The following is a 23898-nucleotide window of genomic DNA, read 5'->3' as shown; positions in this document are numbered from 1 at the left end:
GCCCCATCCCACTGCCGCTGCCCCAGAGCTGCAGTCTCTTCTCCCCCACTGTCACCTCCCGTCGGAATTCTCACACTCACCACCGCGGCGTTTCTCCCTTGCCCCCACTCCCCTCCCACCCCTGCCCCCCAAGAGCCTTAAAGCCCACCTGAGTCCTTCCTGTGAGGCCCCTCTGAGGGCTGGAGGCCCCTGCAGTGGCGAGTCCCCACTCTGGACATCTGGAATGGATTTGAGCTTAGCAAGGTAGAGCAAGGAAAGAAGAACATAACTATGTGCCCTCCACCATCCTCCACCCAACAACCAGCTCTTGGCTCAGACTCTCTCCCCATTCAGACCAAGGACTTCTGTTCCCCATTACTCTCCCTCTCCCTGTTCAAACCTTTCCCCTCGCACAGGCTGTGTCCTGGAGCGGCTCCCAGTGACTGCAGGCTCTCTGTGTCAGCATCCTGCAGCCTCTACCCTGCGATGCGGGAGGAGGGGGTGGGGAGGAGGCGGGGTTTTGCCTTATGGGCAATGCAGGCAGCAGAGGACAAATGCTGGTTCCCTGAATTCCCTTTACTGACCTATTCAGCAGCCTTGTACCTGAGACGAAGCCACCACCTAGCAGATTCCCACAGCAATATTGTTCTCCCCCCCCCACCCCAGGGCCTGCGCATCATGTGTTGTTAATTGATTTGGTGGCTTGGTGTGGAGGGTCAATCAGTGTCCTCAATGACTTTGATCCCCCAGGATTGACTTTCGGGAAAGGCATGTTCTCTGCTAGCAAGGCTGGCCCCCACTCTGCCCTCCTCCTCTTATACAACAACCTGTGTGGCTTTTCAGCCAGGTGAGAGGATTGGGGAGGAGGGGAGAGGGGGATGGGATTGACAAGCTTGCCTTTCCTGAAGCAAAGGAAGCAGGGGTGCAGTTTCCCGTGGCCCAGACAGCTGACTTGGAGAGTCTTTAGCATCTGGTTGGATGTCCTCAGATAGAATGGTTATCAGAGGGTCCAAGCGTCCTTCACAGTTACCCCCTTAACTGCCCCATCACCCACAAGGCTGAGCCTCCAGCCCCCAAGCTGGTACTGCCTGGCCTGTGCCCTGACTTGGTGTTTGGAGGAGGGTGCAGCCTGAGCCAGTCAGAGCCTCTTTCCTAGAAACTGTTAGTTGGGACAGAAGGTTCTGGTTCAGGCTGGGCCAGTCTCTACGGAGGAAATGGAAAACCTCCTGACCGTGGGAGCTGGAAGGGGTCTGATCCATCATCCAGCTTCACTTTCTCCTTTTATAAAGTAAAAAAACCAGTGAGGTCCTGAGAGATGGCTTGATTGGCCCAAGGCCACAGGGATACCGTGGCTGCTTTACAGCAGAGCTGGTCTGAAGTCCACAGCATTAACCTACTTACTCTCTTGGCTAAGACGCCATGCCTCTACAGATAACCTCCTGTGAGAGCTCGTGTTCAGCTCCGACTCTAAAGAAATCGCAGTAGCCAGGCACCGCACGGGGCTGCGTAGAGACAGCACAGGCTTCGGCATCAGACGGATCCGGGTTCGGAATGCCCCTCCCACTTGCGGCGGGTGAGACCTGGGCGCGTTTCTCTCTCTCGGGGCCTGGTGCTCCTCAACTATAAAATGGGATCATCTCACAGGAATATTGTGAGGGTTTTCTAATGAGGATAAGACGTGCTTAACTCACAGTCATTGCTCAATAAAGAAAGAAGGCTTCTTGGCAAAATCAATCATAGCTCCTCCTTCCTTGTGCTGTAACTCTGAAGCTGGTTTGGTTTTGGAATTATTTAGTGCCTTCCTGTTTGCAGCTGGGACCAGAGCACAGGGGGCTTCCTCTTGCATCTTCTCCAGGTCCCAAGGGGAATGCCCCTGTACAGATACCAGATGTCATCCTGCTGGCCCATGACCATTCCTCTCAGGCTCAGGCAGCTCAGATGTGAAGAGAGATGTGGCTGAGCCTGGCAATTTGAAAGAAACAAGTAGCTCTCCACTACTTTTTTTCTAGGCTTGTAAAATCCATTCAGCCCATGATCCAACCTTTATTAAAGGCCTACTCTGTGACCCCTGCCTCCCGCCAGCCCGCCCGCCAGGCTATCAGTAAGCCCACTGGTGAGAGAGAGTGAAGGGTACAGGGACTCACAGGTGGAAAGGGATTCTTCCGGCCTGGTCACTTCTGAGGTCATGGGCATTGGCCTGATGACCTCTGAGACAATGTGCTTTTTGAAACTCTTTTGAGGGTGGCTACAGAGGACAGTGGCTTGTACCTCCCACAGCTCTGCCGTGTGACCTCATAAAAGGAATATTTGCTGGGCCTGCATTGAGAAAGCCATTCTTTCTCGTTGTGTCCTTCATGCCCTAAATCACCACGTCTGAACTCGATTCCTAGTCATTCACCTCTTCCCGGAACAAATCCCTATGGAATATCCATCTTTCCAGGCCTAGGCAGGATCCTGCCTTCCCTTGTGTCCATCTCTCTAAATCCTTAACCTCCTTCAAATCCAGCTTCCCTTACTAGCCTTCACATGGACAGGCACACTCACTTTTGCTTAGTGGAGGTTACCTCGTATTGCTCTGCACATTTCAGACTCTTCTCCTTTCCATAGACACACAGAGCACCAGTCCCTCACCTCAAAGGGTTGACAGCCTAGTTGAAAAATATGTATCTTAAGTCCAGTTGGGCTGTAATCCTTGAAGGCAGGGGCCCTGTCTCCTCTTCTCGTTCCTCAGCAGCACTATATCAGGGGGCTGTTGGCTGCATTAGACAGCGGCGTTTAAAAACAAAAAACAAAATAACAAAAGAACATTTATTATCTCATAAAACATGGAGTCTGGAGAAGGGGCAGCTCCAGACTCAGTAAATCAGTTAGCTATTGCTATGTAACTTTAGAACTCAGGGGTTTGAGGGCCGGCCCCATGGCTTGCCGGTTAAGTGCGCCCGCTCCGCTACTGGAGGCCCCGGTTCAGATCCCGGGCGTGCACCGACACACCGCTTCTCCGGCCATGCTGAGGCCTCGTCCCACATACAGCAACTAGAAGGATGTGCAACTATGACGTATAACTATCTACTGGGGCGTTGGGGGGATAAAAAAAGAGGAGGATTGGCAATAGATGTTAGCTCAGAGCCAGTCTTCCCCAGCAAAAAGAGGAGGATTAGCATGGATGTTAGCTCAGGGCTGATCTTCCTCACACACACACAAAAGACTGAAATACTTTGGGGCCGCCCCGTGACTTAGCGGTTAAGTGCGCGCGCTCCGCTGCTGGCGCCCGGGTTCGGATCCCGGGCGTGCACCGACACACCGCTTATCTGGCCACGCCGAGGCCACGTCCCACATACAGCAACTAGAAGGCTGTGCAACTATGACATACAACTATCTACTGGGGCTTTAGGGGGAAAGATAAATTAAAAAAAAAAAAAGAACTCAGGGGTTTGAAACAACAACCAGTATTTTTTAGCTCCCAGTTCAGCAGGTCAGCAATTCAGGCTGGACTCAGCTGCAGCTCTTCTGTCCTCCCCTGACCTGTGCTTCCTCGTGCCTCTGTGGTCAGCTCTGGGTTCATCAGGTGGTATCGCGTCTGGGAGTTCGCTGGCTGTTGGCCAGGGAGACAGCTTTCCCATCCCTCTAGAAGGTGGCCTGGGCTTTTTCTCACGGTGGATGCAGGGGCCCAAGAGCAAGAGCAGAAGCATCAAAGCCACTTGAGACCAAGGTTTGGAATTAGTGCCGTCACGTCTGCCGCCTACTGTTGGCTGAAACTCATCACCAGGCCAGCCCAGACTCAAGTAGTGGGCAATAGACTCTGGCAGGAGCTTCAAAGTCACATCGCAAAGGGCAGGGTGGGAGTTTGAACCATTTTTGCCATTAGCTTGCCACCACCATGATGTCAGGGCTCAGAGGACTCTGCTCTCTGGGATTCGCTTGGCTTCCCACTTATGCCCACAGGTGGCAGCAGCAGTTCCGGGCATCATGTCCTCACACCACCATGTCCCAAGGCAGGAAGGGGCGAGCCTTTCCAAGAATGGAGAAACCTTCCCAAGGCCTCTCCCACTAGCCTCTCTTATGCTGCGGTCAGGACACACCCATCCCAACCAGTTTCGGCAGAGGTGGGTAGGATCACCATGATCAGCTGAGATTCAGCTAGAGTCACCTGTAGGAGTAGGGAGGGACCCGGCCTCTTTGGAGAATTTGGCTTCTAGAAACCTGAACAAAATTGGGATTCTGGGAGCAATGAAGCAGGGGCAGGGGATGGCAGTCTGTAGGGTGTGGAAGAAGTACCTTACACGTGTCTTGTACCTACTTATTATTTTTTTCTTTTTTGGTGAGGAGGATTGCCTCTGAGCTAACATCTGTTGCCAATCCTCCTCTTTTTTTTTTTTTTTTTTGTGCGGAAGATTAGCCCTGAGCTAACATCTGTGCCTCTCTTCCTCTTTTTGTATATGGGATGCCGCCACAGCATGGCTTGATGAGCGGTGCGTAGGTCCGCATCGGGGATTTGAATCTGTGAACCCCTGGCCACCCACGAGGAGCATGCGAACTTAGCCACTATGCCACCGGGCCGCCCTCCACACTTTGTTGTTTTTAATAGACATATGTATTAAGCCTACAGGCGCCAGGCCCTGGAGAAAGGTGAGCAGACCTTGAACCTCTTGAGGAAGGAGATCACGGTAGACGGCAGACACAAGTAAACAACTGCCTGTAGTACAGGGTGGCAGGTGGCAGAGGTTGGGGGACAGGCTCTCAGGGCTCACATGAGGGCCCAGATCCTGCCCTGTTGTTAGCCCCTCCTCACCACCAGGTTCTGACTGAGGGAGTGACAGGCAAAGACCGATGCAGGAATCAAGGCACAACTTTATTAGCATCCAAAGCAGCACCCCGTTACCTGCAGCTCAGGGCTCTGGAGTAAAGGCTGAGTTGAAACACACAGCTGGGACTGCAGGCAAGGGTGGGGAGGGGGGTCCCTTACTCCTTTCAAAATCTGTGACCAGCTCCCTTAGGGGTGACTTGGAGGAGGGAGACACAGAGCAAGACTCCAAAGTAGCTCTAAGTCCACTTTCCCGGCTGATTTCATGGAGACTGGAATTGGGAATTTAATCTTTCTTGGAGGCTGTCTGGGGAAAACTAGTCAATGGCAGCAGAAGGGGTGGACCCTGCAGTAAATGACACAGTGGGGCACGTAGCAGGCACACCGGGCAAGGGAAGAAGAGTAGTGAGTTCTTCCAGGACTGGAGGGAGTCAGCAAAGGTTTCACAGAGAAGTTGACACATCAGCCGGGCCTTGCAAGATGAGTCGGAGTTTTCAAGATTGAAAAGAAAATTCTTAATAGAAGGAATGGCTTGAACAAAGGCAAAGGGCCCGAGGATGGGATAATGTGTTCAAAGAACTGGGAGCTTGGGACACATGATGTGGGAGAAAGGGTGCAGGGGAGGTTGGAAAAATAGGTTGGACTCTGTGAAGATCCCCGAAGCTGCTAGAAGTTGGATTCATTCCGAAGGCCCTGGGGGAAGCGAGAGCCCTAAACCAGAGGCCTGACATGCGCAGGTGCCATTTTGGAGTGGTCCCTGTGGCTGAAGTGAGAACAGGAGGGGGAAAGAGAGGAGGGTGGGGACCCGGTGGGAGCAGGGGCTGGCATGGCCAGTCGTGGGGAGAGGTGGTCCACCCTAGTTGGGAGGAAGAGTTTATCACTGACACTGTTTATAATTGCTGGCACACGTGAAAAAACTTTTGGTCAGTTTCATTATTGTTTTTAAATCTTCTGCGGACAGCGCACCCCTTTATTGCCCGTAGGGGGCAGACCTTTCTCAGCGCTCTGCCCTTGGTGTGCCGCCAACAGAAGGCTCTTCTAGGAAGCCAGGTAGAAGAGGGTACAGTCAGTTCCTGAGCGTCTGCTAGGAGCTCAGGGACTGACGCGCGGAGTGTGGGCTCTGCGGTTCAGAGTGGATTTGAAAAGAACCTTTGTGTTCGGGGTGCCGCCGCGCCAGGCTGCAGACACTGGCTCTCCCTTTTTGTAGAGTGGAAAATGCGCATGCGCACTCGAAGGGCGTGGGGTGGAGGTGGGGGTGGTTGTCATCATCCTACTGACCTCAGGAACGTAGTGTCACAAATTCCCTCTCCTTCGGCCACGCTGATCTCCCGTTGACCCTCTCCAGGAGCAGGAGAAGCCCTCCCTCAGCCCGCTTGGAGGGGGTGGTCGGGAACAACCTCTCTTTCATTCCTGCAACTTCCTCCATAAAATATTCGGGGCTGCCAGGACATTGTCAAGTGGAGGTGTTTGACAAATAGATTTATTCAGAAAGAAACCGAAACACTTTGCCTGCTGGCCTCCATTCCTCAGGCTTCCACAGGAGCCAGGCCTCCTGCCTTTGCCGCCCACACAGGGGCTGCCAGGAGTCCGGGTGCTGTCCTCGGAGAGCAGAGACTGGGGACCGCAACGGCCTTTCCCTGACCTCTGACTGTTAAGTGCAGCCTCAATAGCGCGTGATATGCGGTCCAGTGACTCAGTCGCCTCTGAAAAGGGAGAAATGTTGTCCTGTTTGCTGTTGACCTGCTGCCTGACTCGGAACAGAGCTTGTCACCCATCTGCTGTACCTCGGTTTCCTGAGACGGATATGGGGTTACTGTGAGAAATAGCAAACAGGAGATGAACTGCACATAACATGGCAGGTCACAGGTAAATGTGCACAGATCACTTTGTTTATATATTTTTATACATTTATAAGAAACTGCAATGATTTGTTGGAAATCTGGTGGTTCCTCTGTCTCAGATCTGCATGCACAGGCAGTTCACTTCCAGCTTAGACAGTTTTAGGCAGTGTCTGTATAAAATGGAAAATTTGCAGTTATCCAGTTAATTTCAACAAGGCGGTCAACTCGTTTGGAGGCTGCACAATGCTGTTTGGCATATGACACTACTCAAGTGAGCCACATACTTGCTTTCAGATTTCGACCCTTGCTTGGAAATTCGAGAAAACGGTTGTATGGAGGGGACTTCCTTCACTCGCTTGAAACCGAGGCTCTGTTTGTGCGCCCTTCACAGGCTCGGCTTCAAATCCGCGCTCTTCGTGGGAAGCTCAGCTTCCTGGTGGTTATTTTACCTCCACGGGTAGTGAACCCGAGCCCAGTAAGACAGCTGTCTCTACGATGTGAGATCAGAGTTCACATCTCTAAGTCTAGACTAGAAGATAGTGTGGTGCAGCAGGAGAATGTAGAATTGGTGTCTGGTATCCTGTTCCATCCGTCCAGCTGTGTGATTTGGGGTGAATTATTTAACCTGGTGGAACCTCAGTTTCCTCATCTGTGAGACAGAGAAAATAATGTCTATCTCAAAGGATGAGTTGGCTTATTCATGAGACAATGTTTCTAAAATGTCTTGAACACAGTAAGTGATTTAAAAAATGTAGCTATTATTATAATTCGGCTATAGACATTAGGTGTTGGTGGTTCTATAATTAATTGGGTCCAGTTAGCTTTCTTTTGGTTACAAGAGACTAAAAATCTGGCTCAAACCAACTTAATTAACTCAAAATTTATTAACTTGTATGACTTCATCTAAAACCAGGCTTCAGTTGGCAGAGATACTGTAGAGCAGGATGGAGCATGGAAGGTTGTAGGGGCTGAATGACTCGTTAGTAGGGCCACCAAATTTAGCAAATAAAACTACAGTATGCCCAGATGAATTTGATAAATAGCGCTAACTGCTGTATTTTGCAATTTCTTGAAAAACACTGAATATGAGACATTTAGGGTGTCCCGAGAAAGCCAATACAGGAAGAAGGACAAAATCATTAAATATAAGACATGTCCTCTATATACAGGATACCTGGCAACCCTACTCCTTAAGGTATTTCCACCCATGAAGTTCTACCCATACCTATAAGCAGTGTTTTCAGCTAGTCCTAGTAGACTCAATTAATTTCATTCTCATATCAATTAAATTAACCAGAGCCTTTGCTGGAAAATTCATGATAAATCTAAGGTCTATACTATGTTACTTGAAAATAATAAAAATTTTTTAAAAGATAAAATAAAATTGGGCTTCAGGTACAGTATGATCCAGTAGGTAAAAAAAATTTTTCATCTCTCTTAATGCAATTCTGTTGTCCATATTGGCTTCAGATGGTGGTAAGATGACTAGTAACTCCAGACATATATCCTCCCAGGTTCTAGTTCAATTAAATAAAGAAAACTTCTATTGACCTGATAAAATCCAAGAGCTGATTTTCATTGGTCAGAATTCCTCATCCTCTTATCTGGGAAAATTATTATGTCAGGGGAATGATATGTTTTGATTGGACATACCTGGGTCACACGTACACCCTTGGAGCCAAGGTTGGAGTCACTTTTACCCAAAACATGTGGCCTGAGCGTGAAGTATGGAGATGGTTTCTCCAGAGGAAAATTGGTGCTCTGTAATGAAAAGAAGGGATAAAATGGATGTTGGGTAGCCAAAAAGGTAACACCTCCTCCTAAACAAACAAACAAAAATAGCAAGTACCTACTGCATTCAGGTTCATCTGTGGCTCTTTTAGCAAGAAAAAGGTGTTGTAGCTTAGATAAATCAACACCAAAATAGGACGAGGAACATGTCTGTGACTTAGATAAAGAATTCCAGAATCCGTACATGGACTTGCTGCTTCAGGCTTTAAGATCATAGAATTATCAAAGAATAATTATCAAAGAATTATGCTTTTGCATAATTTTTTTGAAGTTACTAGTACTTTTTTCAAAATTGTAATACTTTCTTGTTTTGTTCTGATAATTAAGATAATATATGCATAAAGGTGTATAGAGCAAAGTAAAAGTCACCAATAATCCCACAATCCAGAGATGACCTCTGTCAGCATCTTGCTATAATCATCCAGATATTTTGTGTGTGTATATGTGTGGTACATATAAAATATTTAGTTAAAAATGAAATCCAACTTAAAATTGCTTTTTTACCTTTTTAAATTTAATGATATATTCTGGACATCTTTTCGTATTAGTAAATGTGGATTTAAAAAAAGTATCATTTTAAGGCTGCATACATTTGAACAAAAATACTATAACTATTTAACCACTCTTCAAGTAATTCAGTTGTTCATGATTATAAGCAATACACTGATAACTATCCTCACCTGTACATATTTATCTATCTCATGATTTCTTGTGAATAAATCTCTAGAAGTGGAATTGCTGTGCTAACAATTGTATATGCCTTAAATGTTTTGACCTGTATTACTAAAACGCCCCCCAGGAGACTGTGCCTGTCCTGGGTCAGGTTGCCAGAGAGAATACAGGATGCTCAGCTAATCTGAATTCTAGGAAAACAGTGAATAATTTTTTGTATAAGAATGTCCCAAATGTTGCAAAATCATCTGAAATTCAAATTTAACTGTGGATCCTGTATTTTTATTTACTTACTCTGGCAACTCCAAGGATGGGTATAAATCTCAGTTGGCAAACGTGGTAGTGGCTTCACTGCTGGGCTGGGAGCCCTGTGCCTCACGTCTGGCTACCTTAGTGCACCCAACAGCCATTCGCTCTAAAATCTGGCCACGCACGTCCAGGGATGCTCTCATCTGGTGGTGTGCGGGTCCCTGCTCTTGCCCTACTGCTGACCTTTGACCTTCTTGCTATGCCCTCACCTGACCTTTCCTCCTTGCACTCAGAGAGCAAGCCAGCGAGCTCTAGTGTCTCTCCCTCTTTTGTAAGGACACTGTCGACACAAAATAACCAATGACCATTCTATAGATAAGAGAAATAAGGTGAGTTTCTTGAGCCAGAGTGAGGATTATAACCTGGGGAGGCCTTAGAAAGCGTTCCGGAGAAACATGGTTTTCAGTACAGTCTTATATCTTTTTAGAACAAAGAACATACATTAAACACACCCAGGATACAATTTCATCAAGATTTCAAAGATATTTAGTTGCAAATTAGCAGGTCAACATGACTGATGTCAGGAAAGTGACTAATTAGGGCGTTACCAATAGGGCATAGGAGAGGAAGTATGCATTGTTATCTTCACAGAGGGCATTCTTTACTTTAATGGTTAAGCAGATTTACAATGTATGTTTGATAGGCCATAAGTCAGGCTTTTTAGTTCACGCCAAATCAGTTTTGACCCGGAATAGTTACCCCATCTACCTCAATATGTGAGACTCTCTTGTCAACACTAATCCCAGGGGACCAGGGCCCCACCCCATGACCTCATTTAAGCTTGTTACTTCTGTAAAGGCCCCATCTCTTAATATAGCCACACTGGGGGTTGGGGCTTCAGCACGTGAATTTGGGGAGACACAAACGTTTAGTGCATAACACAGACTCTTTAAGGTATTTTCTTCTTCTTGTTGCTTTCAGAGACTCTCAAGGAGTTCAGGCTTTTGAAAAGCAAAATAGGCAAACTGTGCTTATGAACAGAGGAATAAAATTTGTCAGTTGAACTCAAGAGCTTCAGGAAGAACTCAGTGTGAAGATTTATAACCTTAATAAATTGAATATTTATTTATAAAAATGATGTATCTTCTAAATAATCTTTTTGACACACAAAAGCCACTTTGTGGGAACATAAAAAGTGCACAGACATATATGCAAATATGCATAAGAAAAGACTGGAAGTATATCCATAACAGTAATGGTCACAGCTACCAGTTACTGAACGCTGGGCCATATACAAGTATGATCTTAAGTCATCACTCTGTGAGGCAGCTTCAGTTACTATTTCCTTTTATCAGAAGAGGCCTCCAAGTAAGTAACTGGGCTAAGACCAGCTCTGCATGACTCCAACAGCAATGTTTTTTTTTCTGTGTTGAAGGGATATGTGTGATTTGCAGTTTCTTTCTTTCTTTTTTTTTTTTGGTGAGGGAGATTGGCCATGAGCTAACATCCATTGCCAATCTTCCTCTTTTTGCTGAAGAAGATTGGCTCTGAGCCAAGATCTGTGCCCATCTTCCTCTATTTTTTATGTGGGATGCCGCCACAGGATGGCTTGATGAGCGGTGGGTGGGTCCATGCCCAGGATCTGAACCCGTGACCCCTGGGCTGCCAATGCAGAGTGTGCAAACTTAACCACCATGCCACCAGGTTGGCCCCCTTCAGTTTCTTTTTAATAGTTTTCTGCAGTGCCTGAGTTGTTTACAATGAGTATGTATTTTTTAGGGTCAGAAAAAATTATTTCCATCTTGAAAAATGATAATGGGTGGTTGTAGAAATTGAGAGACAAACAGAGAGAAGAAATCACTTGCTCTGAACGAGTGTTTATGGCACCCAGTCAGTTCTGGATATTCTAGTTGGGAGTGGGGACTGTTAATTTGATTGGCATTAAGTAGTATCTTGTTTAATTTGCATTTTATTGATGATGATAATGTACTCACTCTTAAAGATAATGGTGGATTATTATTCAGCCGTAAAAAGGAGGAAATTCTTCCATTTGTGACAACATGGATGAAGCTTGAAGGCCTTATGTTAAGTGAAATAAGTTGGCCAGAGAAAGACAAATACCGTATTATCTTACTTATATGTGGAATTAAAAAAAACAAAAACAAAAAACCACTAAACTCGTAAAAAAAGAGATCAGATTTGTGGTTACCAGAGGTGGGGGGTGGGGGAGGGAATTGGATGCAGGTGGTCAAAAGGTACAAACTTCCAGTTATAAGATAAATAATTACTGGGGTTGTAATGTACTACGTGGTGACTGACTATAGCTAACACTGCTGTATGCTGTATTTGAAAGTTGTTAAGAGAGTACATCCTAAGGGTTCTCATTGCAAGGAAAAAAGCCCTTTTTGTATCTCTATGAGATGATGTTGAAGGGAAGGAAGACTATCCTCTACTCGCTCTGGGTCCTTTCTGGCTGGGCTACAAATTAAATTGAGATGAGACAGAATAGCAGGAGAAAATCAAACAAAGCTTTATAACATGTATACATGGGAGAGAGCAGGGAAACTGAGTAACTCGACAAATGGCAGAGGTTCTCATCTTAAATAGCATATTTAGGAGAGGATGTTGGGGGTGGAGGGAGTCAGTTATAGGAGATTACCAGAAAAGCACAGTAAATGAGTAAGGTTATTATGCAGATTTAAGGCCTCACCTTCCCCGTTGACAAGTTTCTAGAGATGAGGTCATCCCCCCTCTTCGCAGTACAGAGGGGGAGATACCTTTACAAATGGAGATTCCCTTACAAATGTAAATGTTTGGTAAACAGAACTTTGATAAGAATGGGCTTAGCAAGGACACTCCCAGTCTATCCATACCCAGAGTTATCTATGGTGATGGCCTTTCCTGGGGACAGGCTTTCTATCTTAAATTCTTTTAGGCAGTTAATGGGTGGGAGGTTAAAGTTTCTTTCAGAGTCATTTGTTCTTGAAAATAATTAAGGTAAAGAGATGTATTTTTTGTGTGTGTGTGAGGAAGATCAGCCCTGAGCTAACATCCATGCTAATCCTCCTCTTTTTGCTGAGGAAGAACAGCTCTGAGCCAACATCTATTGCCAATCCTCCTCCTTTTGTTTTCCCCCAATCCTCCTTGTTTTTTTTTCCCCCAAAGCCCCAGTAGACAGCTGCACGTCACAGTTGTACATCCTTCCAGCTGCTGTACCTGAGACGTGGCCTCAACGTGGCCGGAGAAGCGGTGCGTCAGTGTGCGCCCGGGACCTGAACCCCGGCCGCCAGTAGCGGAGCATGGGCACTCAACCGCTAAGCCATGGGGCCGTCCCAAAGAGACGTATTTTGAGGTGGCCAATTCTGATTCCTCACAAAGTTAACTAAACTTATTGTGGTAATCATTCACAATATACGTATGTGAGGTCACTGTACACCTTAAACTTACACAGTGCTGTATGTCAATTATATCTCAATAAAACTGGAAAAAAGAGATCATGGTGAACACTAAGCCTAGAGAGCATCCTGGCACTTTTCCTATGGTGTCTGCAGCATCAGCCACAGCCCTACACTCATTGAATGCCACTGCTCCACCTCTCTGGGAATGCACGGGGCTTTGGTGACATACCCCAGAGGAGCAGAAAATTTTATCAAGCTCAAGGTTTCCAGGTATTCCAAATTTCACATCACTCACAGAAATGGCAAGAATGGTTGGGAAACAGCTGTTGAGCCTAATTCTGAAAACAGTGACAAGAGCAGCAAGTGTAGACACAAGATTGAGATGATCAGTGGTTCACACTGGGTCCAGCAAGAGGCAGGATCGCCCAGATTCTGGTCCCAGCCTTCTCCCGCTGTTGTGGCATGACCCACACTCTGGGGAGTGACCTCACATAGTTATGGCCAGAGACTGATTTGGGGGGCAAAGGAAAGGATGCTTTAAAAATACACGCATGAGGAGTCTCCAGTTTAATTGTTCAATTGCATTAATTGCAGACATAAAAAATTAGGACTCCCCCTGAGTGTTGCAGCTTGTGTCTGAAGAGGAGTTAATGTAAAGGAAGACAGCCTGATAGTCTTATTCTTTAGAAGGAACTTTAAAGAATATTTGGTTTTTCATACAACTCTGAATAAATAGAAAGAAAAAAATGGATAAATTTAGACTTGTTTTACCCAGCAAAGGGTTGAATTAATATTGGATTATCAGGCAGTCTCTAATTGCACAGGAAGTGTAAACAAGTGGTGCCCCGCATTAGATGCTCAAATTTAGAACCCTAGTGCCCTGTCTTATGCTGGATTTGGGATTTTGTGCATTAAGTGACAAGTGGTCCTTCTCATGGTGGCCCTGTCAGCCAGCCAGTGTCACTGTCTTTTCTGTGTAGTAACGTATGGGCAATAATTTGGCTACTTCTGTTGCATTTTTTGCCCTTATTTTATAAAAATGAGGGGAAAACGGAGAAATCTATAGCACAAAGCATAGATGTTAAACTTAATAGAATTGAGACAAGATGAAAATCTTTAGGTTTGCCTAAAGTGCTGAATCTTTAGTTTCAATCAGATGTTCCCTGGAATTCAGCCAATTGTGAAGGAAGATGACATATTTCAAAATCATATGTGAAGTGCTAGAAATGGATCAGGGATGATTGTGTCTAAAAGGCAAAGTATAAGGAAGGATTTTATAATGTTAGCTCTCCAGGATAGAAACCCCATACAGCACATAATCTTGTACATTTTATGTCAATACACATTTTCAGAAATTATATGTGAAGATGGGATGTGAAAGTAGAGAGAGGAGGGAGTGGCATGGCTTTAAAAAATACATGCAGTCTCCAAGTCCTAGAATTTTAGAGTAGAGATGAGACAGAGGAATAAATATTATTATTATTATTATTTATTTTTTTGGTAAGTAAGATCAGCCCTGAGCTAACATCCTGTGCCAATCCTCCTCTTTTTGCTGAGGAAGATTGGTCTTGGGCTAACATCTGTGCCCATCTTCCTCTACTTTATATGGGATGCCGCCACAGCATGGCTTGACAAGCGGTGTGTAGGTCCGCACCCGAGATCCGAACCTGCAAACCCTGGGCCACAGAAGTGGAGCATGCGAACTTAACTGCTATGCCACCGGGCTGGCCCGTGAATATTATTTACACCCAAGCAGTGCATATTGGTTGTTGCAGTAGGAAAAGGTAGTGTTTCAACAAATTCTTCAATACATATTTATTGAGCTCCTAGTATGTACTAGGCAATGGGGATATAATGATAAGTGAAACAGATGGTTTCCTCCTTTAATGGAACTTATGAGTGCGTGTGTGTGTGTGTGTGTGTGTGTGTGTGTGTGTGTGTTGATGGTGGGGGTGGAGACGTGTTAATCCAATAAGCCCAAATATAAAATTGCAACCATGACAAGTATTACAAAGTACAGATATCCACATACCTGTGCTACGAAAGCCTAAAATAAGGGGATTTGACTTACTGTCTTTTTAGCTGATATTTGAATGATGAGCAGGAGGTAAATAGGCAAAGATTCTAGAAACAGCATGTCCAAAGGCCCTGTGGTGGGGTTAACATGGTGAGAACAAGAGACTGGGGTGGTAAGGGAAAGGGCAAGCATAGGGCAAGGTTGGAGGGTTAAGAGTTTTATCTTTATCCTGGGAGCAATGGGATGCCATAGGCATGTTTTATGCAGGTGGCAATGGAGTGGTAGGATCAAATTTGTGTTTGAAAATATCAGGCTGACCGCAGTGTAATGGATTGGATGGACTGGATGGATGTAGGTGGATGTTACAACACTTTTGCCAACATCCAGGTGCAAGATGACACTAGGACAATAGTGATGGGAATAGAAAGAGGGGAATGGGTTTGAGAGCTATGGAGGAGGTGAGAGCTTCAGGCTTCAGGAATTGGAGGTGATGAGTTAGAGGGAAAGAGGTGGTGAGAGGAGAAGGACGACTTCTCGGATTAATAATACAAAAGAATAGGAAGTCCAGTAGTCACTTCCTTTTGGTATTGGAATGAAATATGATTTGGGTTGGGGGGGTGAAAACAGCGAGCATATTTTTCTTTTTTTTTCTAACAGACAAGAACAACCTTATTTATTTTTGTTTTTTTGTAGGGAAAGATTCACCCTGAGCTAACATCTGTTGCCAATATTCCTGGTTTTTTTCCTCTCCCCAAAGCCCCAGTACGTGGTTGTATATCCTAGTTGTAAGTCCTTCTAGTTCTTCTGTGTGAGCTGCCACCACAGCACGGCTACTGACAGATGGGTGGTGTGGTGCCACGCCTGGGGAACCGAACCCGGGCCACTGAAGCGGAGTGCACTGAACTTTAACCACTAGGCCATCAGAGCTGGCTCAGCATATTTTAAAAATCTTTTAAATTTTTATTAGAGTAATACATGTGCAGGGTTGGAAAAGCCAAATAGTACTCTAAGGCTTCCGAGGAAAACCAGCAGACCCTGCCTCTCTCCTGACCAGGTCCTCAGAGACAACTACTTTCAATTATTTGAACAGTTTGTTTCTGGTATTTACCTTTGTTTTTCTCAGTAAATGCTTACAATGCTATTTCTTGATTTCTTTTCTCACTGAACAAATATTTATAAAGCTCCTGTTGTGTGCTGGTCACTCAGCATAGGTACATTAGTGAACAAATGATGGATACATGTAGGGACCAATATTCCCTGCCCTCACAGAGCTTTCCCTGCAGTGGGGGAATAAGCAAACATTTAAATAAGATATCTATATCATCTCTATATAGAGAGATGGTTATGGACGATATGGATAAAAATGAGCATCCGTGGGAGTGATGTAGGGAATGTGGGGGAAGAAATGCAATGTCAAATAAGGGAGTGGGGGAAGGGAATGACCTTACTGAGAAGGTGGCATCGGAGCAAAGCCCTGAGGGATGCGAGGGAGAGCCCTGTGGATGTGTGGGGAAGGGCGTTCTAAGCAAAGGGAACAGCAAGAGCAAAGGCCCTGAGGTGGGAGGACATGTGGTGTAACTGAGGAACAGAACAGCAAAGAGGCCTTATTGCTGGAACAAGTGATCGAGGAGGAGCCGTAAGGGATAAAATCAGAGTGCTAAGGGGGGGCAACACGATTGTGCAGGGCCTTGTGGGCTGCTATACGGACTTTGACTTTACCCTGGGTGATGGAACATTACCTCTCGTCTTTGTATGAAACCATATACCCACTTTCTCTGCCTCCAACATAATTTTTCAGTTAAATCAGCGTTCAGCGTTTATTTCATCAGTGTCAAATATTATTTTCTGCATTGCCAAGCAGAATATTATGATAATGTTCATTTAATCTCTTGTAAACATTTTGTTAATAATTGCCTCGTTTTCTTCACCTGCTTAATTTTCTGTGTATCTATTTGAAATTCTTTCCAAAATCTCCAACAGAGTTGGAAAACCCGTGTAAACACCATTTTCCATGTGATCAAATGCATCAGGCTCTCTCTCAGGTCTTTTTTTTTCTCCTGCTGGAGCCTTCCATTCTGGAGCCCTGCATTCTGGAGCCTTCCATTCTGGAGCCTTCCGTTCTGGAGCCTTCCATTCTGGAGCCCTCCATTCTGGAGCCTTCCATTCTGGAGCCTTCCATTCTGGAGCCCTCCATTCTGGAGCCCTCCATTCTGGAGCCCTGCATTCTGGAGCCCTGCATTCTGGAGCCCTGCATTCCCCCTCTAACCTTGTCTGCTGTGTCTGCCTCCTCACAGCTTTTGTGCTGGGGATTCATTTCCTTTCTCTGCCACGCTGGGTCTCTGTTTTCCTGCACTGCATGTCTTCTTCTTTCTTGGTTTGTTTCTTCTCTTGACGGGGCGAATCCTCGTGGTTTTTCGAGAAAGGGTGAAGGGGAGGTATGGTTTTGAAACTTGGCATGCCTAAAAATGCCTTTATTCAATTCTCAGACTTCACTAATGGTTGGACGGATGTAAGAGTCCAGGATGGACATCATTTTTCTTCAGAATTTTGAAGGCATTGCTCTGCTGCTTCCAAGCTTCCAGTCTTTCTATGAGGAGTCGATGCTTTTCTGATTTCTTTGTATGTGACATTTTTTCCCGTCTGGCAGTTGTTAACATCTTCTCTTTATCCCTGGTGCTTTGTGATATCACAGCTATGTATCTTAGTATGCCTGTGTTGGGCATAGGGTTGCTAGATAAAATAAAGGACCCCTGCTAAATTTGAATTTAAGATAAACTATGAGTAATTTTTGCAATATTTGGGACATACTTTTACTAAAAGATTATGCACTGTTGATGAAATTCAAGTTTAACTGGGTGTCCTCTTTTGTTTTTGTTTGTTTTTGCTAAATCTGGCAACCCTAGAACTTGGGCTTTTCAATCTGGAGACTCTTCTTCAAGTTTAGGGAAATTTTCACATATTATTTCTTTTCCTTTAAATTAAAATATTAGTCTAAGCTTAAAAAAGATAAAATATTTCAACAAGGCTTATAACTAAAAATAGCAGTCCCCGGCTTCCTCCCTCTCCATCCCTCTCTCTCACCTCCCAGAAATAATCTCTTTCAACTCTTTAGCTCTTTCTTCTAGATTTACCACTGTATTTCTCAATAATGCACTAACATTGCTTTTTTTTTCTTATTTTTTAAATCTTAAAAAATTCAGCTTACTACTATGGAAGATAAGGGTTTAGCTTTCTTACACCATCCACCATTACTCTCCACAATATAGACGCTAGCTTCTCAACCCACGCTAGTGTAAGTGTCATGATATTTATTAGCTTATATGCAGTCCTACTTTATTATGACTGTAAATATTGTTCCTCCTTGAGCTATGTAGTGTGTGTGCTGTGGTTACATTTCACTTCTTGTACTTTTTATTTTCCTCTGGAGTTACTCAATATCTTCTTTTTCATTGCTTAATTTTCTATATGCCTGTCACTATTTGATACCCAAAAGGAGAATGAGGTTCAGTAAACTTACCACCAGAATTGTAAATCTCTCCCTACTAACTGCAGACACACCAGGCTATCTTTCCCCTTCGTCCTGACGGCCTGGGCCACTCCATCCTCTGGCCCAGTGTGGTTCAGGCCCACCACACACCTGCCGTCCTGGCACAGCCCTGCACTAGTACCCAGGGATTCCCCTCACGTCTCTGTGACAGGTAGTTTCTTGCTTAGATGAGTATAACATGTTAGGTTGAAAATCACCTCCATTGTCTTCCAGCTTCTCATGTTTGCTTTTGGTAAAATCTGATGTCATCCTAATTCCTAAATTTCATGATGCTGTGCCTTCACGTAGGTCTACTTTCATCCATTTTCATGGGCATTGAGTGGGCACTCGTGGTCTGGAAATGCTTGTTTTTCAGTTCTAGGACATTTTCTCAACTTCTCTCTTTAGTGATTTTCTTCCATTATTTTTTGATCTGTTCTCTTTTTCTAGAACTCCTGTTAATCAACTTTGGATCTCCTGGACTGGTTCTCAAATTTCTGTGTTCTAAGGAGAGCACTCCTCTGTGTGTCTCCCACACTCTTTTTTTTTTTTTTTTTGTGAGGAAGATCAGCCTTGAGCTAACATCCATGCTAATCCTCCTCTTTTTGCTGAGGAAGACTGGCCCTGAGCTAACATCTATTGCCAATCCTCCTCCTTTTTTTCCCCAAAAGCCCCAGTCGATAGTTGTATGTCATAGTTGCACATTCTTCTAGTTGCTGTATGTGGGACGCGGCCTCAGCATGGCCGGAGAAGTGGTGCCTCAGTGCGCGCCTGGGATCCAAACCCGGGCCGCCAGTAGCGGAGCGCGTGTACTTCACCGCTAAGCCGCAGGGCCAGCCCTCCCCCACTCTGCCACTACGCTCACAGCACTACTGGTCACCAAGTGCGTGTGTGCAGGAAGTTTCCCAAACTAAGCAGTTATCAGCTTTTCCAGATACCAGCTGGATGTCCTACAATTTACCTCGGTTCTGACAGTATTTACCTAGAGACAGCTTCAGATCCCACAAGTTAAGGGCCCAGTCCCATAAGACTGCTCCGCTCTCCACTTCAGATACCAGTCAAAAGTCCAGGTTGTTACCTGTGCTTCTGACCTACCAGTTATAGATCTAAGTTTTCCATAATCCTCTCCTTGGGTTCAATTAATTTGTTAGAGTGGCTCACAGAACTCAGGAAAAGTTAACATACTAGATTATGGATTCATTATAAAAGAATATAACTCAGAAGCAGCCAGATGGAAGAGATGCATGGGGCAAGGTATATGGGAAGGGGCCTGGAGCTTCCATGCCCTCTCCAGGTGCACCATTCTCCCAGCACCTCTACATGTTCACCAACTCAGAAGCTCTCTGAACCCCATCCTTTGGGTTTTTATGGAGGCTTCATTACATAGGCATGACTGATTAAATCATTGGCCATTGGCCGTTGATTCAACCTCCGGCTCCCCTCCTCTCCCTGGAGGTGGGGGAAGGTAGGCCGAGTTGTGGCGGGGACTGACAGTTCCAACCCTCTAATCCTGGTTCATTCCCTTGGCAACCAGCCCCCATCCTTAGGGGCTTTCCAAAAGTCGCCTCATTAACATAAACTTAGGTATGATTGAAATGGGTTTGTTATGAATAACAGACACTCATTTCATCTTTATGGCTCTAAAGCTATTTCAAGGATTTAGGACAGAAACCACATATTATAACAAGAGATGCCCCATTGCTCTAATACTTAGGAAACTACTTGGGGTTTGGGAGCTGTGAACTGGGAACCATGGAGGAAGACCAAATATATATTTCTTATTATAATTCACAACATCACACTTATCTTTACTCTTTTTCTTTATACTTTTGTCCTACTTTTTGGGACATTTCCTCAACTGTATCTCCTAGACCTTCTATTTAAGTTTTATTTTGGTTATCATATTTTTAATTTCCAAGAATTCTTTTCTTCTCCTTGGATGGTTCCTTTTTTATAGCAGCCTGTTCTTGTTTCATGGACAAAGTATTCCATCTTATTTAACTGAGGATTTTTAATATTTTGAAGTTTTTTCCCCCTGCTTCTGGCCTTTTCTGTTTCCTCTGAGTTTCTGTCTTCTGTCTGTTTTGACCTGTTTGAGGCTTCCCCAGATGTCTGTGATTTGAGGATATTGGTTTATTTTCAAGAGTGAAGTGCTAAAAGGCTGATTGGAAGCTCTGTGTCTGTGAGGCTCACTCAGTGGTGAGCTCACTGCAGGGCGATGAGGCTGGGACCAGGCCATCTGGTTGGGGAACTCTAGATATCAATGTCCGTAGGCATTTCTCTTGGAATCTTTGGTTTCTCCTGGGAAGAATTCTCCAGTTGCCTGCCTGATTGTATTTGAAGAGCGGAGCAGGGGCGGTGGCAATCTCACCATCCAGTACTTAGTCACTCACATCGCATGTAACCCCCCTACTTTCAGTACGGTGCCACATCCCTGCCTTACATGATGATAGATGACCTTGAGTCCAGCCCTGTCCAGTCAAGTTTGTTCTTAACTCCCCTCTTTTGTTGGGATGGCAGATGGGTAGGTGTTTGGCTTCGTGGAATTGGAGAGGAGATCCGGAAGAGTATGTCTAACTGCAACCAATTTTTCGCCCTGCCCCTAGACTCTGCTTCTGTGGTACCCAGTGCCTCCAACTCCTGAGCCTCCATGGGTTCCCTGGGGGTAAGTCATCATATCCCATTGGCCCCTCATCTGCGGGCACTCAGATTTCAAATCTTTCCCCTCTTCTAAGTCAGATGTTGTTCCTCCAATGGTTCTCTGTCATCTACAAATTGGCTTTTAATTATATTTTATCCACTAGCTTGATTTATTTGTCTTTGTAACTTTACCTCCCTGTTCCCTTTAAAAATTTCCCTCACTGTTATTTTAGTAGGGTTTCAGGAGGGAGAAAAAAACCAAAAAACAAAAAAATCCATGTTTTTAATCTGCCACTTTTAACTCTAGGTCAGATGGGCTTTCCTGCGTCATGAGTTCCCTGAGAACATGGGAAGAGCTATAGGTGGAGCCTAAGGGCAGCCCTGGGGTAAAGCCCACGGGGTATAATCTACATTCATATCTTGAGGACTGAGCCTCATGCAGACCTCGGCCTTTGGAAGCTGTGTGCAGACACCTAACACAGCCCGTATTTGGATGCAGAAGTGCTTGTACGGGCTCCTCTCGGTCATGAATGTGTGAGGAGAGCAAGCAGTTTACTGCTTTTGAAACAACAAAACTGCACTTGTACCATGTGCTAAAGTGTTATCTTTCACTTGATGATCATCGGGATTTCACAAAGAAACAAAGGTTTTTGTTTTGTTTCATTTCATTTTTCACTACTCTGCAGAAGTTACTGCTCATGGACGGAGCCAAGGGAGAGCCCTCAGGAGGTGTCCTGTAAGCCTGACACTAGCTGGTCAGCGACATCCAGCTGTGGGGCGAACGCTGCCCCAGGACAGAAGGCTTTCCGTGCGCTTTTGGGTCACATTTGTGCTTTAGTAAAATACAAATTACTCCATGTTACGGACCTTGGGGCTTGCTCCCAAATAACAGAAATTACAAATAGTCACTCTTTTCATTCCATAGGGGTCTACTGCACAGGCACAGTAGTGTCTACCGGCATTTTCGTAAGTTCTTACCTTTTCCAAAGCAGCTACGCAAACATCTGGTCCTCATGGTGGTGACCCTAAGAAGCTCAGAACACACCTCATCAAGGTCATCCCTGTTTTACACAGAAACAGAAGTGCAAGCAATTATTGGTTTTACTTATTTTTAGCCAAACCCTGGCCGGCTCTTGAAGGGCCTTTTGGTAGTCACAGACATGCAGCGCATCGGGATGGGTGAGGGAGGGGCCTGACTTTCTTTGCTCAGGGCATGGTAGAGCAGAGGTTGAACACAGGACTTTGGGCCCCAGATCTCACTTACTTTCCAGTAGAAAACACTTACGTACACTGTCTTGTGGGCCAGACTGTAAAGGCAGCAGGAAATCAGGGAGAGAGATGGATCGTGTTGGGATGGCGGGAGAGGCTCATGAAGGTGTGGGGCTGGGCTGGGCCTGGGGGATGGTGCGACTGAGGAATGTGGGAGGGAGAACAAGAACATTCTGGTGGTGGGTAAGGAGGGAGGCCGGCAGGAACTCTTTCACGGAGGGAGGACATGCCTGACGTATGCTGAGGGTCAGAGACGGGCCCCTGGGACCAAGGTGGATAGTGCTGGGTGTTAGAGTGCATTGAGCCCAGCTGTGTCGATTGTATGAGGCTTCACTTTGTGGGGCCTGGCGGTTGAGTAAATTGCTTGGACTTGATTCTTGGAGGACTAACGGGCCACTAAAAGTGGAGAGTTAATGATGCAGTCTATAAAGACAACTTCTGCAGGAGTGGCTGATGCCTTTCAGGGGCCCGGGTAGGGCCTGTGTCATGGGAGGTATGGCTTGAGCAAACCAGAAAGCCCAGAAGTAAGGGCTGGGTGGGGACCACTATGCGAATGCCGCAGGAGCTGAGCAGAGAAGCCAGAGGGCATTCCCATTTTTTGGTCCATTCCTCATGCAGCTCACCCTCATATCACTAACTACACTTTCTTTTGTTCTGATTCCTCCCTGGCAGGGAAAGGCTGGCACAGAGGTCCAAGCAAGGAGACCTACACATACATTTCTGGTAGCAGCTGGACAGAGAGGGCCCGGACCCTCAGCTTCTCCAGAAGACGAACGAGACCGCTCCTTGGGCCTGACACCCCTCCAGTGGCCTCCCACAAGCAGTGACCAGGCTAGAAAAAGTTGAGACCGGACCCGCTGGCATTAAAGATGGGGCCCAGGATGTTGGGGTGAGGCTGTAGAGGGAAGGTGAAAGCTGGTGGTGTGGGCAAAAGAGACCAGGTACGGGGAGGTCAGGGTTCAAGAGATGCCAGAAAGTGCATGGCTGTGCTCAGACCCACCCAGGAAGAGGGTTGTTGTGGAAGACTAACAAATAAACATATGGAAAGTCTCACAGGCTATATGTTTCACTGCATGAAAGCATCAACAGCTAAGTTAGGCAGACAAGTCACATAGTCGTAGCCCACAAAAGCAGGCAGGTATCTAAGATGCCAGAGCAGTGGTCAGCTTTCCAGGTGCCACCCACAGATCATCAGGAAAAGTGCTTAATTGCCCTCTGCAGCGACCCCACCCTGGACAGGGGATGTTCTCCAAGAGGGCAAAATGTGTAACCCGTGGTCCGGGAGTTGTCTGCCTCTTGCATATACTCACCTGTTGGCAAACGTCAGGTCAGAGTCGTGTTCCCCGTGGCATACCCAGGGCACAGATGATGCTGTGTGTGGGTATCCCAGGAGCAGGAAGGACTTCTTTCTAGTATGTAACCTGCATGGCTCTTCTTGTTGTTGACAGCTCTTCGCTCTTGGCCTGTCCTCAGGGACAGGAGAGCAAGGTCACTCCTGGGGAGACCTCCTTCTCACCACTTGCCTCTCTCCAGCACCCTTCGGGTGTGCTCCAGGGAAATTCCCACTGGCAGCCACTCATCCAAGTATGTTTTCCTCTTGGTGGCAAAACACATAAGGCTGATTTTCTCACCCTGAATTTACTTTCCTAATGAGAGGTCGCTGGAGTGACAATTTGCTTTAATGCCCAGGCCCTCCCAGATATGTTCTGCATACC

The 23898-nt window shown here is 45.9% G+C and overlaps 1 protein-coding gene across 2 annotated transcripts in view; it reads left to right on the top strand.

The window, feature by feature from the left end:
- Window positions 1–23235, top strand: part of KCNA6 (potassium voltage-gated channel subfamily A member 6) — a 43714-nt gene extending 20479 nt beyond the window's left edge. For both annotated transcript variants that reach the window (XM_058559013.1, XM_058559011.1), the window contains one exon: window positions 22856–23235. The gene's annotated coding sequence lies outside the window, so the exon portion shown is untranslated. The remainder of the gene's footprint in view (window positions 1–22855) is intronic.
- Window positions 23236–23898: the final 663 nt, after the last annotated feature.

This window comes from Diceros bicornis, chromosome 17 (genome assembly GCF_020826845.1).
Source record: "Diceros bicornis minor isolate mBicDic1 chromosome 17, mDicBic1.mat.cur, whole genome shotgun sequence".
Classification (NCBI taxonomy): Eukaryota; Metazoa; Chordata; class Mammalia; order Perissodactyla; family Rhinocerotidae; genus Diceros; species Diceros bicornis.
The sequence above is the reverse complement of the archived record's forward strand: the minus strand, read 5'-3'. Positions and strand labels throughout refer to the sequence as shown.